This window comes from Dryobates pubescens, chromosome 13 (genome assembly GCF_014839835.1).
Source record: "Dryobates pubescens isolate bDryPub1 chromosome 13, bDryPub1.pri, whole genome shotgun sequence".
NCBI lineage: Eukaryota > Metazoa > Chordata > Aves > Piciformes > Picidae > Dryobates > Dryobates pubescens.
The window spans coordinates 15,610,640-15,626,041 of record NC_071624.1 but is presented as its reverse complement, the minus strand read 5'-3'; the positions used below and the strand labels follow the sequence as shown (position 1 = coordinate 15,626,041).

The following is a 15,402-nucleotide window of genomic DNA, read 5'->3' as shown; positions in this document are numbered from 1 at the left end:
GACTGTGCTGACTTCACTTTGTTGTTCCTAATTTCCCTATTGTAGGAGAGAAAAGAATTGAGTGTGCAAAGTGCATTTAGGATAGCTTTGTATGCTTGTGCCTGCACACAAAGAATGGTAAAGCTCTGGATATAATAAACTGAAGATCCACACTATCAGAAATAAAGGAGCACACCAGTGCCCAGTAAATAACTTTAGATGTGATCCTATGGGGTTTGAGTGTTAATTATATCACACAGAACTGTATAAGGTAATACTAAATACTTATTTGGAACTTTGTACTCTACATCACCAGTACCTGAGGTGCAACATATGCATGTATGCAGTGACTTTATATTAGGCAGCACTGAATAATGTGCTCTACAGTCTACATGCTTGAATAGCAAGATGCTTTGCATTTATATAGCACTCTGGGTGAAAGAAAACAACAAAAAATCCTGAAATACTTTTAAGGTAGGTTTAAGCATTGGTATCCCCACACCCCTGCTGGAAAATTACAGAATAGAGATTGAACTGTTTGAGCAAAAAAGTTGGTGATTAGTCGAAATAGAATCTATCATCTGATATTCACTTCACTGCTGTGACATTGGAAAGATTTCTAATGTGCAAGATGGATGAATGTTGCTAACCCCTTAGTATATCTTTCTTATTTTTAAAAAAATGGAGTAATCTTTCTATGCAGAGAAGCACTCCAGTTCTTCTGAGTTTCCTAAATGAACCATTTCATTCATTTAGTCACTGGCAGCTTGAGACATCAACTTGTTTCTTAAAACATTTTTTTTTGGAGGAGGTACTCCATTTGTGACACCATCACTTTTTTTGTGCATTAGCAGCTGTTGAGACTTATGCTATGTCTTAGGGTTTTGTTTTCCCCATTGGACTGTGTTTCTCTTTAAATGAAAACTGTCTGTTCTGGAGGTGCTGGAGAAGTTCTCACGGGGGGACGTGCTGTGACCTTGGTGTTGTGTGCCATTTGTGCATCGTTAAAAGGTTGTAATGAAGTTCTGCCGCACACAGATTGTAAAAGGTCAAGCAGAAAGTTGGGAGCCAATGAGGTTGGGAAGAAAAATTGTGCTAGCAGCAGAGGTTGAGGGATTCATTATATTGATGCTATGGGGTTTTCAGCAGAGTAATAACTGAGTTAGCAATAGAATGTAAATCTTCTCAGCCACTTAGTCTGAGCCTGCTTCCTCTTGATTTGTGGGGATATATTTTTACTAGAGTACAGGAAAAGTCATTATGCTTTCAAGAAAGCCACTGGAACTAGTTAATGCATTGTAAGTAGAAAGACAGAAGATAAACAGAACTATATGTGGCTCCCTGTAAAAGCAGGGCACTGGTGACAGAAAAAAGAACTGTCCCAAATGAAAATGTTTATGTAAATAGTTGGAGCTGCTACACCGCATAATTGTAGGTTTGCAGGATTTGGTTGGCAGGTTGTATATGCCTATGTAAAATGCTGGGACAATAACTCTAAAGGCTGCCTTTGTGGCAAGTGGTAATGGCCTTCCAGAATCATATCTACATGGGAAGGTATCCCTCAGTCTCACAGACATCATGATTTGCCCCTATTTCTCTGAAAAATCTTCCCTGTAATTGCTGAAGTTTAGGTGTTTATCTCATCAACATTTAACAGACCATGTAACTTCCTTGTGTTATAATTGTCTTGAAACTTGCTTAAGTTATTGTGTGTGGGGAGGGAAAAATCTGAACTCCAACCATCATGGCCTTAGGAAAATTAGGAGTAACTGAAATATATGGAACAATTTTACTTTCCAGTTCTCTGGATGTGCTGAATAACAGTCTGGCATAATTCATCACAGAGACAAGAACTTGCTTGAAAGGCTGTGGATTAGTTCTAATTTTATAGCCTTGTATACAGGACAATTGCTCAGCAAAATAAGAGCTTATAAGAGCTTTTTTTTATAAATATGGAAAAATTACCAATTTTTAATCATTCCTCATGTTAGCAACTTGACTTTCTAGAAAGTGATTTCCTTAACATGGAAGAGGCGTCAACTTGTCATGACTTGCTTCAAGATATCTCTTGCTAATAGCTTAAATATGTAGATACTCAGAAGACCTAAAATACCCCAAATATCTCTAGTTCTCAAATACTCTGTATGGAAGTCACTAAGAGTCTTTCCAATGCTCTCAGTGATCAGAGCCTGCAGTAGTCCCAGATTGTCCTCTAAAGTTTTTGCATTTCATCACTATACTTACTAATTTATATTGTATAGGGAATTGCATACAAAAAGAGGGAAACTGCACAAAAGCTGCTGTCAATGTCACTGTTACCCACATCTAGGCTCATCATTTCCTACAGTGGAGTGGTATAGAAAGGATCAAGCCTATTACTCCTAGATGGTCTTGAAAACCTAAATGACAGTATTCATCCCTTTTCATTCCTGGCAGGTGATCTTGTAACTGATCTAATGTGTCATCTACACCCAGCTTTGAAAAAATAGGGGGGAAAAAAAAGATACTCTAAGTATCTGAAGGGGGGGGAGGGAAGGAAACCCAAACAAACATAATGCTACGAGTACAACAGGCTATTTGGCATCTAGTCAGCTTCCATCAGATCAGTGTAAATTACCTGTCATATTATTCCATTTCAGAACATGCTTTGTTTCCACATCCTCAGCTAAACAGTTTCATATTTTGTACCTTTATTCTGTCACACTTTCACACTTGCTATGCAGTTCAGTTTTGTTCTAGAAAATACCATCTCTCTGCAGACTGTGATAAAAGAACTCGGAGGGGCTTTCAAAGAAAGCTTTAATCAATATTGGAGGCATATTCTTTTGTACATTGATTATGCTAAGGTGTTTAATTAATCAGCAGAGAGTATTTTAACAGGGAAAAATGTTACTGAAGAAATGATAATGGAAAATTACAGGATTTTGTTTTTAACACCAGCTTGGAGATTTCTCTTAGCACAAACACACACATACACACACCCCAATGCTGGGAGCCTGAGACGATCCTGCTAATCCAAACCTGCTTCTTTTGCAGCCTTTGATGTTCATTTGGTCACAAGCTCCATCATTCATTTGCCTCTCTACAACTGAAAATAGCAACCTCCAGGTTTATAATTTCTCAAAAACTGGAGGATCTTATACCCCAGTATAGTCTCTCTTCCTTAAGTGTATTACAGAATCAAATCCCTGAAGTCTGTAGCACTGTTTTTGAGACATAAATCCATTTGGATGCTAATTCAGAGACCAAATTTATGGGTATTTCAAGTACAGTCTCAAGAGTCAGGCTCCCAGAGGTTGCCTAATTCATTCCTCTGCCCCAAATGGGATCAACTGTACCTCTGTCATGTTAACATCCATCTTTGTAAACATTCAGAGAGGAGATGACTGTATTTAACTATCCTCATCAATAGATATTTTTTTTTTTCATAATTAATAGCTAAAATCTCTCTCTCTTCATTCTTATTCCTATTAACTGTCTTCCATGGAGGAGGAATTAATTTCAGGAATCATTTACATGTTGGCAGACTGTTATCAAGTCTGTCTTTTATATTCTCCTCCTCAGCTTAAAGATTTTCTTTCACATTGTTCCTTGTCATCACTGCTGTTCCCCTGAACAATTCTCTCTCCTTTTAGTTCCTGTCTATGAAGGTGGTGTCCAAAAGCAGTCCTCAGGATGAAGTCTTTCCAGTGCTTATTAGAGCAGAAAGGATCGTTGTGCTTGTCCTAGACATGATAATTCTGTTTGTACACCTTGTTTTAGGAAAAGGCTTCTGCTGAACATGTGAGCTTTGGATAAAGACTAAAATGGAGATCCATTCTGGGTTGTAAGGGTACAGATGCCGGGGTATAACTTCTTGCCTGCTTCTTCCTTGTCATTGCAAATGCATTAATTTATTTACTTTTTGTTTAATCCAAATGAGGTTAATTCGAATGCTTTCTCTGAAACTTCCAATACTATATTTTACTTCCCAGTTGGGCTTCCCAGGGTTAAGAGTCTGCCAGTACAACCAGCATATTCAGGTACAGGCTTTGTTATCATTACCTGCCTTGCTCTGACTTTGGTGTTTAGGATCCATAAGGATGAAATGAGTAGAAGGCTGTAGAGAAGTAAAAATGGAGTTGTTAACAGTAATCAGCTGTCGCTCTGTGCATTCACATAAGGAAAAGCTCTGCTAAGTAACACCTTCTTATCTAATTAGTTCTAAATCTGAATTATGGTTGGTTAAGGCATGATGTTTGGTATCACGTTGTATGTGCAAAACTTACTTGCATTGAAGAATTTAAATTGCACTTTGATTACAATACCTGCTATTTATATTCATTTCTACAGATGTATAATGCATCTGGTAATAAGACTTTCACTTGGATTTAGAATAGAATAGAATAAACCAGCTAGGAAAAGACCTTTGAGATCATCAAGTCCAACCTATCACCCAACACCATCTAATCAACTAAACCATGGCACCAAGTGCCTCATCAAGTCTCCTCTTGAACACTTCCAGTGATGGTGACTCCACCACCTCCTTGGGCAGCCCATTCCAATGGCCAATTACTCTTCCTGTGAAGAACTTCTTCCTAACATCCAGCCTAAACCTCCCCTGGTGCAGCTTGAGACTGTGTCCTCTTGTTCTGGTGCTGGTTGCCTGGGAAAAGAGACCAACCCCCACCTGGCTACAACCTCCCTTCAGGTAGTTGTAGAGAGCAAGAAGGTCTCCCCTGAGCCTCCTCTTCTCCAGGCTGGTTTTGACAGCATATTATAAATATTTTGCTAATTATAATTGATGAAGAGACAGGAGATGTTATGTCATCATCCTCACTGCAGCATCATTCTTTCAGCGAGTTATCTCTGTTATTGACAGTGCAATTGTTTCACTGCTGGAGAGTGCAAACACCTATGAAAAATAAGGTGTGTTGCCAGAAATAGCACCTTGAGAATGAAAATTAATAACAAGCACCTGTGCCTGGAGTTGTTTGAAATACATACAGTTGTTTTCAACTAGTTTCTCACAGCCACCCATGACCACTGAAACAAAAATACTGCTTTTTGGTTCTTTTTTCTTCTCTTATGAAAAATGCCAATCATACCCAAATGAAAACACTTGGTATGCATATGTGGGGTTAAATGGAAACCTGAAGTATCAGCACTTGTTTGTAAGACAGTAACTTGTGTTGGAGTTCAATAATCAGAAGATGTTGGGCTTGAAATTGCAGATCATGTATTTTCCTTGGGTTTGTATTAGATTGAGATTTGCAGTGCTCGTGGCTTAGCAAATGTGGTTTGTGAACACACACTTTGTTTACTGTGAAAGCAGATGCAATCAGAAACATTGTTTGCATAGTAAGCAAATGCTTGAAAATTTGGCTCAATATTTTGAGATAAACCAGTTTGAGATGTGGTAGGGCCCATGATCAAATATGACCTCCTACTATGATGGTTATTTTTTTTACTATAGTCTTAAGTTCCAATTTAAGTTGCAAAGATGTATTGGTCACTTTAGGAAAGAAAAGGTGAAGAATGTTTGTAGCATTGGTGCACATTGGGTGTAGGATCCTCTCACCATCACAAAGAAATTGTCTTGTTTCTGACTGTGCTCTCCATAGATGCTCTTTAGGGTAAATTGGGAAACGATCATGAACATGACATTTAGGAAGGATGAGGCAGCTACATAGAGTTACACCAGTTTAAATCTCTGGAAGCTATTGCTGACCTGTCCAGACAAAATAGGGGCTGCTTTCTCTGCCCATTTTCTTGCAAAGCGCTGCTGGCAATGAACTTGCAGTGCTATGGATAGTGTTAAATATCACATAGTGGCCCCAGTGGAATAGTTTCCCAATTAATTCCTGCTGTAGAGGCTCTGTTCTATGCCAAGTTCTCCATTTTGAATCATACACAATATTTTTGTAATCCTGTTGTTTCTTTTCAAAAACACATCTTATTATTTTTGGAAACAAATTGTGCTGGAGATTGTGAATCTTGGAAAAATGAGTGAGCTTCTATTGAGGCCAATTTTTGCAACAGTATGTTAATGAAGCTTGAAAAAACCTCTCCATTTTCATGTTGAACCATATAATAGAGTTAGCACTTCAGTGCCCAAATTATGTAAGTGACAGAGAAAGGGAGAAATCAAGAGCCCTGCTCCCAAAGCAGTTGAATTAAACAGGCTTCAGATCATATTGAGAATCTGTGCTTGTGCTACTTCTATTATTAGACAGAAAATTCTTTTCCTGTAGGGCATTGTTAATGAGCCAATAAGTTTTTGGAGTTACTCATTATATTCCCCATCACACTTGTACTCCTCAGGAAACCCACCTCCTGCACCCAGCCCATCCATACTGCTGCTCCTACTGGATTTCTGCTGACAGATTCAAAGTGAAATGGTGTTATTTAATGAAATTTAGCAGTTTTAACTTTGCTATCACTGGTGGTGGCCTTCAGGAGATCACTGAGCTTTGAAAACATCCACTTCTGGCCAGTGGTTCTTAGCATGAGCCTGTGGGACCGTTGGCGTAGCGTAGAAGGAAAAGGCCCTTAGCTGCCAGTGCTCACGCTAGCAAAGTGCCTTACCTAGCCCTTGTTTAGTGGGAAGCTATTGCAAATGGATGTTTTTATTTATGAAGGCTTGTCATCATTTCTATTGAAATTTAACGGTGTATGGCCATGAGATGGGGTCATCAGGCCACTTATTAACTTGGCCAGAAGGAAAATAAAAATGCCTTTTGGGCCCTGTTGGCAATATTTCTTGAGCACCTGCTCTTTAATCATCTTCCTGCTATGTTCAGGTTGTCAGTTATCTATATTACTTATTTTATTTAAGCATATGGAATGAGGTGTGGTAATGATTTCTATATTCATACTAATGAAGTACCAGCTTCTCTACAGTATCTGAAATTACTGTGGCTCAACAGTATCAGAGATACTTATGACACCAAAACCCAACTTGCAGTATTTTATACCTTTGCTGCTGGCACTGAATTTCTGCATGGTTACTTAACCAATTAAAATTGCTTTATTGCTTTTAATTACCTGTCTAGTTGACTTTGTTTTCTAATTTATCTAGTCAGGCTAGAGTATTTTATAAATGCTTACTTAGTTGCTAACAGACAAGGCAGCTACATGCCACATTATCTACATGCAGCAGCTAATGCTTTCTCTGAGACCAGCACTATGAGAGTTGGGAGGAATGCTGCTTGTATTTTTTTTTAAGTATAACTTCAAGGATCCTATATCCAAACTGTGACTTGTTTTGTGGCTCCAAGTGCATCCCAGACTGTAAATAGCAATATTTGCAAACCCCCACATTAAAATCTGAGATTTGTTAGAAGCTATTAGGTGGGAATGATTTTGTGCTTATTTCCTTGCTGAGTTTAGAGCAAAAGCAGTTGAGTAAGAGGATGCTTTTCTCAGAGCTGTGTACTTACTTCTGACAGTCTTGCTGATTGAAGACGGCATGTGAACACCAAGCCAGGACAGAGCAAGTGGAATCTGCAGGGCTCCAACCATGCATGGATGCATGCCAAGTTGTTTTCACAGCTTCCTCATCTTCCTCTTTTCATCTTGAGCTCACAGTGTGTTTCCAAATGTTATCTAAGACTTCCTTTATGGCGCTCTGGAGCCCATTCTGTATTTCCTTTGTTAATGAATAGACATTGCTCATTTCCTAGGCAAACCTCAAGATTAGTTCCTGGTTCCTGCCCTGGACCTGTGGACAGTTGTCAGGACAGCTGTCTCTTCTTTTCCTTCTGCTTTCTCTTGTTGTTCTTTTAGACAGCTTTTCAGGAAATCCTTCTTTGTTGCTGTCCTGCTTTCTGTGAGGGTTCCTTACAGCTATGTCCTCATTGCTTTGTCTTTTCCCTCTGTGCCTCATCTTTGATTGGTTCCACTTGCAACTAACTTAAATAACCAATTCTGTGATGCTGAATCAAAACCCTATCAATCATTCTGCCATCTGTCCCAACTGACACCCCAGCAACTCCAGTGATCTTATGTGACTGTTTAGCTTTTAGCTAAATTCATGATAACTAAAAGAGAATGTGTCCTCCTTACCCCACCCCCCCCCACCCCCCCACCCCCCAATTTCTTTCTTTCCTTCCCTGATTGCTCCTCCCTTACCTGGTAAAGATGGATAGCAGTATGTGCTGCATCTAAAAGCTTATTTACAATTATTTAAGACTTGTAAACAACAACCCTACAAGTGTGAGATCAGCACTTAACTATATGAAAAGCTTTCAAGAATCATTTTCATCTTCCTTCTCTGTTCTCCTTTGTTTTATTCCCTTGGTTCAAATTCTTTGGGGAAAATCCGGCTACACAACACCTGCTATTAAGGTAACCTGACAGAGTCTTCTAAGTGAAAGTAAGTCAGAATATACTAAAGCCAGAGTATGTGGAACTGTAGGGAATGATTTTTCTTTGGAGAGTTATTGAAAAGAAAAAACTTATTTCATAGTGTTTCAGTGACAAACTAAAGTTGAAAGTCAGATGAAATGTGTTCCATTAATTTTCAATGGTCCTCTTATCTCTGTGTGTGTGCCCTGTAAGACAGAGAGGCACCACAAATGCCTCCTCATTGCGTAAAAAGCCTTCAGCTGAATCCTGCAGGCTGATGTGAACTTTGCTCCCAAACCTAGTAAACCTCTTCAATATGAGCTGAACTTGAAGTAGAAGGGATTGCAGCCTTGAGGAGTTTCTATTTAGCACATTCTTTTCTAGTTTTCAGTAAGACCCTTCAGCATTTGTGGCCTCTGTGGCTTCAGAGAAAATATTTCACACAGTCACTTGTGGAACATTTGCACAAAACAGCCAGTCAGTTTACAGACATAAGTTTCCATCCTGACATGATGCATTGCTAAAGTGAGTTTACATTATTCAGGTGCACCCTTAATACACAGCATTCAGAAGCTTGCAGTAATCACACAAAGGAGTCATGTTTATGGCCAAGCTTCAATATGTCACAGAATCTGCTTGGAAAGGGGGAGAGAGGGAGGAGAAGCAATTTGCAGTGCTTGAGGCACTCAGGTATAAATTGCTCCTTCTTCTTCTGTGAGTGACAGAGCTCAAGAAGATAGCTTTTTTTTTTTCTTTGAAAACCTATAAACAATGGCAAAATATCACAAAGAATATACAAACTCACTGGTGCAATAACCTCTGACAGCAAGAAGTCCTTCTCGAGCTGGCAACCATCAGCCTTCAGAAAACTCTGAACTGTCAGTTGCAAATTCTAGGCAGCAAATTTCCCAGAAAATTTCCCATTAATCAACTGAGACAGCAGGAGATAAAACCAGGGAGAGCAAAGACTGGCATCTGGATCAAAATGCACATTTTATCTACTTGCACTCATAGGTGATATGGGCTGTTTTGAGCTGAGGTACAACCTTCTAAGGTGGGATGTTTTGAGTACAGAGTTTACAGAAGCCAAAGAAATGACTTTCAACAAGTCCAAGTGCTGGGTGCTGCACTTTGGCCACAATAACCCCATGCAGCACTACAGGCTGGGGTCAGAGTGGCTGGAGAGCTGCCAAACAGAAAGGGACCCTTTGACAGCTGGCTGAACATGAGCCAGCAGTGTGCCCAGGTGGCCAAGAAGGCTAATGGCATCCTGGCCTGCATCAAGAATAGCGTAGCCAGCAGGAGCAGGGAACTCATTGTGCCCCTGTACTCAGCACTGGTTAGGCCAACCCTTGAGTCCTGTGTCCAGTTCTGGGCCCCTCAATTTAAGAAGGATATTGAGACACTTGAACGTGTCCAGAGAAGGGCAACGAGGCTGGGGAGAGGCCTTGAGCACAAGCCCTCTGAGGAGAGGCTGAGGGAGCTGGGATTGTTTAGCCTGGAGAAGAGGAAGCTCAGGGGAGACCTTATTGCTCTCTACAACTACCTGAAGGGAGGTTGTAGCCAGGAGGGGGTTGGTCTCTTCTCCCAGGCAACCAGCACCAGAACAAGAGGACACAGTCTCAAGCTGCACCAGGGGAGGTTTAGGCTTGAGGAGAAAGTTCTTCACAGAGAGTTGTTAGGCATTGGAATGTGCTGCCCTGGGAGGTGGTGGAGTCACTGTCCCTGGAGGTGTTGAAGAGGGGATTGGACATGGCACTTGGTGCCATGGTCTAGTAATCATGAGGTGTTGGGTGACAGGTTGGACTTGATGATCTTTGAGGTCTTTTCCAACCTTATTGATTCTATGATTCTATCATTTTCTTCATGTATTTACATATATTGAGGTGACAGTTTGAAGGGAAAAACCCCACCTGTTTATTTATGACTATTTCAGGGAATTGCAGACTGCTTAAGGTTGTGAGTGTATTGGTCTTTCCTCAACAGAAAAACACTTCTTTTTCTTTCTTTTCTTTTCTTTTTTTTAAGATCACAAAATAAAAGGCTTAATAAAGACCTCCTTGTTGCACTTCTAGTGCTTTACCTGGAAAATAATCCTTCAGGATTATTAGCCTGGCATCATTAGGAGCAAAACATTCACTTTCAAACGCAAATTGCAGCATGCTTCATGGGAATAAACAGGACTCAGCTGTGGTTGTTGGATGATAGATACTATTCCTTTTATTGTGCTTTATGAGCAGTAGGACATGAAACTTGTATCATGAGAATGATTACGGGACTAGAGCACTGCCGAGTGAGGAGAGGCTGAGGGACCTGGGGCTTTTTAGTCTGGAAAAGAGAAGATTTAGAGGGGATTTAATAAATGTTTATAAATATCTGAGGGCTGGGTGTCAGGAGGGAGGGGACAGGCTCTTCTCACTTGCTCCCTGTGATAGGACAAGGAGCAGTGGATGTAAGCTGTGGCACAGTGGATGTAAGCTGTGGCACAGGAGGTTCCACCTCAACGCAAAGGGGAACTTCTTTACTGTAAGGGTCACAGAGCACTGGAACAGGCTGCCCAGAGAGGTTGTGGAGTCTCCTTCTCTGGAGACTTTCAGGGTCCATCTGGATGCGTTCCTTTGTGACCTGATCTAGATTGTATGGTCCTGTTCTGGCAGAGGGATTGGATTTGATGATCTCTTTGCGTCCCTTCCAACCCCTAACATCCTGTGATTTTTCAAAGTACTATTAAGCAAATGAAGCGGATGAAGGAACATGGCAGAGAGGTTTGGGAGAATTTGTTTGGTCTGCTGTAGGGATATGTAGTTAGAAGCAATAGCTTGTCCATGGTTTATCAAGCTCTGTTGACAGGCAGCCTGTAGAGACATTTCCTTCTAGCTCAATACATCAGAGGGAAAAAGAAACCACACATACAGCAGCATTAGGCAGGGGAAAACCTAAGACTACATGTGTGGCCAGGAAACAGGCCATTATCCAATTTGTACCCTCTCTGTGTTGTGTCCAGGCTGTTATTACCTATTGGCCAAGTTCCAGTTGCAGAAGCATGGATCACAGCACTGTTCAAGATACCCTCAGGTATCCAAGGCACGGCACCTGGAAAGACAAATAGAACACAAGAATTAGGGGAGACTCCCAGCTTTTTTGATCAATACCTGGAGGTGGGGCAGGGTAATTTGCAGAGCCTGAAAGAAGGATGAATGTTCAAATCCTGCCCTTCAGATAAAATTCCAATCCCATAGGATTAGTGGGATTTCTATTTAAGAAGTTAGGATTTATGCTTTAAGTAAATGTCCTAATTTCTGAAAGGGGTAAAATTGCATAATAAACCTTCTTTACTAGCCATACCATGGATTTAGACAGCTGAAGGTATCAACTTTTTCTCATTGAATAAGTAGCCCAGCATCCAAATGAAGGACTTTATCCTACAGGTTCTGCTGATGTAAACATGCACAACTTGAGCTAAGTGGTCTATACAGGTACTTTACTGTAGGCAATATAATATAGTAGGAAGAGAAGAAGCAATGAAGTTCCTCCTACCACTTTTTGCTCAATTAATATATGTTATATGGTAGCACATGGTTTCTCAGACCTGTTTTGGAAAGGCAGGTCTGCTTGCTGGAGAAGAAAGAAGTCAGCTGGGACATTCATGTTTTTGACATAATTACTTATCCCTTCCACTGCCTCCAGGAATGTTTTGTCGTATAGCTGTGCCAAAACAACCTTATTTCAGATTTCTTACACACACTAAGTGTGTATGGTTTGTTTTTTCTCTTATATCTATGATTAATACATGTTTTCTCTCTCAACTTATTAGCATTATAATGTCTCTTTCTAACTACACAGTTCTAAATGATAGGAATGAAATAATCAGTTGCTTTAAAACTCATAATATGAAAGATAAAATAATGAATTAATAAAATAGATGATAAAATGCCCCTTTAGCCAGGTCTGACCATGTACTGTTCTTCTCTCTACAAAGTATGTGTAAAGGTCTTCTATTCCTGCTGCTTTGGTCCTGAAGAAAAGGACTTGGGAGTACTGGCAGATGAGAAGCTCAACATGAGCTGTCAGTGTGTACGTGCAGCCCCAAAAGCCATCCCTGTTCTGGGCTGCATCAAGAGAAGCATGGCCAGAAGGTCAAGGAAGGTGATACTCCCCCTTTAGTCCACTCTGGTGAGACCCCACCTTGAGTACTGTGTCCAGTCCTGGAGCTCCTATTACAGAAAGGATATGGATGTTCTGGAGCATATCCAAAGAAGGGCCACGAGGGGTGGAGAATTTCTTCTATGGAGACAGACTGAGAGAGTTGGAGTTCTTCAGTCTGGAGAAGAGAAGGCTCCCAAGAGACCTTATTGTGGCTTTCCAATATCTTAAGGGGGCTACAAGAAAGCTGGGGAGGGACTTTTTAGGGTGTCAGGTAGTGATAGGACTAGGGGGGGTGAAGCAAAACCAGAAGTGGATAGATTCAGATTGGATATTGGGGAAAAGTTCTTCCCCATGAGGGTGGTGAGACACTGGAACAGGTTGCCCGTGGAGGTGGTTGAAGGCTCATCCTGGAGATTTTTAAGACCAGGCTGGATGTGGCTCTGAGCAACCCCATCCAGTGTGAGTTGTTTCTGCCCATGGCAGAGTGGTTGTAACTAGATGATCTTTGAGGTCCCTCCCAACCCTGACAATTCTGTGATTCTGATAAATAACCATGTGTGTGATTCCTATAGGTACTGGAGCTTTCATGGTTTTTATTGTTCCAGTCTTAGCAGTCTAGGTTTATTTCCAGCAAGCGCAAAAGAACGTTTGTCTTTCCTTTTTGTCTTTGCCCTCTTGGAAGCTCAAATCGTTGTGAGCAGCCTTGCATTTCTGGGTGAATTCTTTCATGGATGTTCATCACTAAGGGCACATGGTCTTGCTGTAGAATTATCATCTCCAGTGAGGCTCATCTCCTAGAAATATTTTCTCATTTTTGAAATACTGAAGAGTGGGTAAACTGCCCTGCCTCAAAACACTGCACCATTTCAAGCTTATTGGTTTAGTTATCATTAGGGAGTTTCTTGTGAGTTCATATTTGGTTTTCTTTAATGAAAATCAATGAGAGATTTTAAAGCATTTTCAAAACTTATTAGCTGTGGTACAACCTCAATGAAAACTGGGATGATGGCAGTATGAGCAGTATAAGGGAAATTCAGGTGTAAAGGACCAAATGCAATTTCATTTGCTGTAGTTCAACAATGCTGATCTATTAGCTGTCACCTTGTGCTTGTGTGCACGAAGAACACGGGGTAAAACCAGTGCCATTGACACCCTTCTCACATCTAAGACAGGTTACCTGAAAGGCCACTTTGTTCTTGCTGTAAGATTATTTTTTTTCCACCAGCTACAACTCTTCCTCACTTAGGAGAAGTGCAGAGGCAGCCTTGCAGCAGGAGCAGTGGCAAAAGGGGAGATAAGCAGAAGGTTTTATTTTAAAGGCATATAAAAACACCCCAGCCCCGTCACCACGTAAATGCTTAGGTGTTAACCAGTCTCTGTATGCCATGATGAAAAAATATCAGTACATCAGAAGTGCAGCTATGTAAATGCATCTGGGCACTTTTCTGTTCTCCTCTTCATTGTTGTGACTGGGACTTTTTGTACCCAGATAACCTCACAGATTTCGCAGGAGTGCCTCTTAAATTAAGTGCGATCAGGATCAGCGGTCTCCTGCTTTGGGGCCAATTTTGCTGGTTCATCTGCTGAGTTGTGCTTTTCTAACTTCACAAAATCACTTTAATTCCAGTTAAACTATTTCATGTTATCAGTGACCTCAAAATGTGCTATCCTGGTTATACAGGATAAGGTTAAGACTTTTCTCTCTGAACTAGCTCATTGAATCAGGGGGCAGATTCTGAGCCACTGTAAAGTGGCATAATAAAAATTGATCTTAGGGAAGCTACACTACTTTGCATTGAGTGAGAACAAGGCCTTTTGTAAATCTTAATTCTCTCTTTCTCTCTCTTTTTTTTTTTTTTTTTTTTCATTAGGTGTATTACTGTAAGGTAACAATTAATCTATTGCATGCATTTAGCTGCCAGTGCAGTGGAAAGCCTACAGTGTAGCATGAATCAGAAGCTAGCACAGCCTTTTATTTAGTCAGAGACAAGCTTTGAAGGCAGTCAAAGAGCCACTGATAGAATTCAAATGCTCTTTGTCCTGCAAAAATAAAGAGCCCATTTTTTCCTGCCTTTTTACATTAGCATCTCCTACCTTGGTGGAAGAGGAGGAAGAAGGACTGTAATCTCAAGCTCACATTTTTTAGCCACACAACCATATACTGAACTCACTGGTCTTACCAAAATTTAGCTGTATGGCAAAAAGCTGCAGTTTGCACATTTCACAGACTGAATAGTTTATGCCCCAAAGTATTGCAATTGCTCCTGTCTTATTTTTCTTTTATTTTTCTGCCACCCCATTGACCACTGGGCTGTGATGCCATGGCAGATATTACCAGCAAATGATCACGTCTTGAGAGCTGCTGGGTACCAGGCAGCTTCTGCAAAAAAACGAACTACACAGTACCTCACATACACAGGGCTCAAGCCTTGGGTCACAGGACCCTCAACGCTTGGCAGGGACTACTTCTTGACTGTTAAAATTTCTTTGATAGCAGTTGTTACACTACTTAAGTAGGAAAGTAGTACATTTTTAGCTGGTTATGACATTAGTCTTTGCTTTGTTCCCTTTGGATCAATTTATTTATATGTATTTGTAATGATGTCCTTATGCCGAACTGAAGGTACTCTCCTATATTCTCTATCATTCTTCTGCACCTAATAAGACCCAGTATCAGGTAAGCACCTTCCACTTCTTCCTTAATCCTCTGCCCCCAGCAATTCAGCAACAGTTTCAGTAATTTGGAGAGTAAACTGGATTTCTCTTCTCTTTTGCTTTGTGGATAGGAAGCACATTTGCTCTTTGCAGCACTTTCTGCTAGTGGTTTCTCCTAGAGACATCACCCCATTCTATTTACAAATTGCTTTTATTCTCAGAAGGGTTCAAAGAGGGTCCTAGGGATTACTGCCTTGGATAGATGCAATTTGACCTTTACAGCATGCAGTAGAA

The 15,402-nt window shown here is 40.6% G+C and overlaps 1 protein-coding gene across 8 annotated transcripts in view; it reads left to right on the top strand.

Moving 5' to 3' along the window:
• Positions 1-15,402, top strand: part of NLGN1 (neuroligin 1) — a 479,009-nt gene that overhangs the window by 366,916 nt on the left and 96,691 nt on the right. The gene's annotated exons all lie outside the window — the stretch shown is intronic.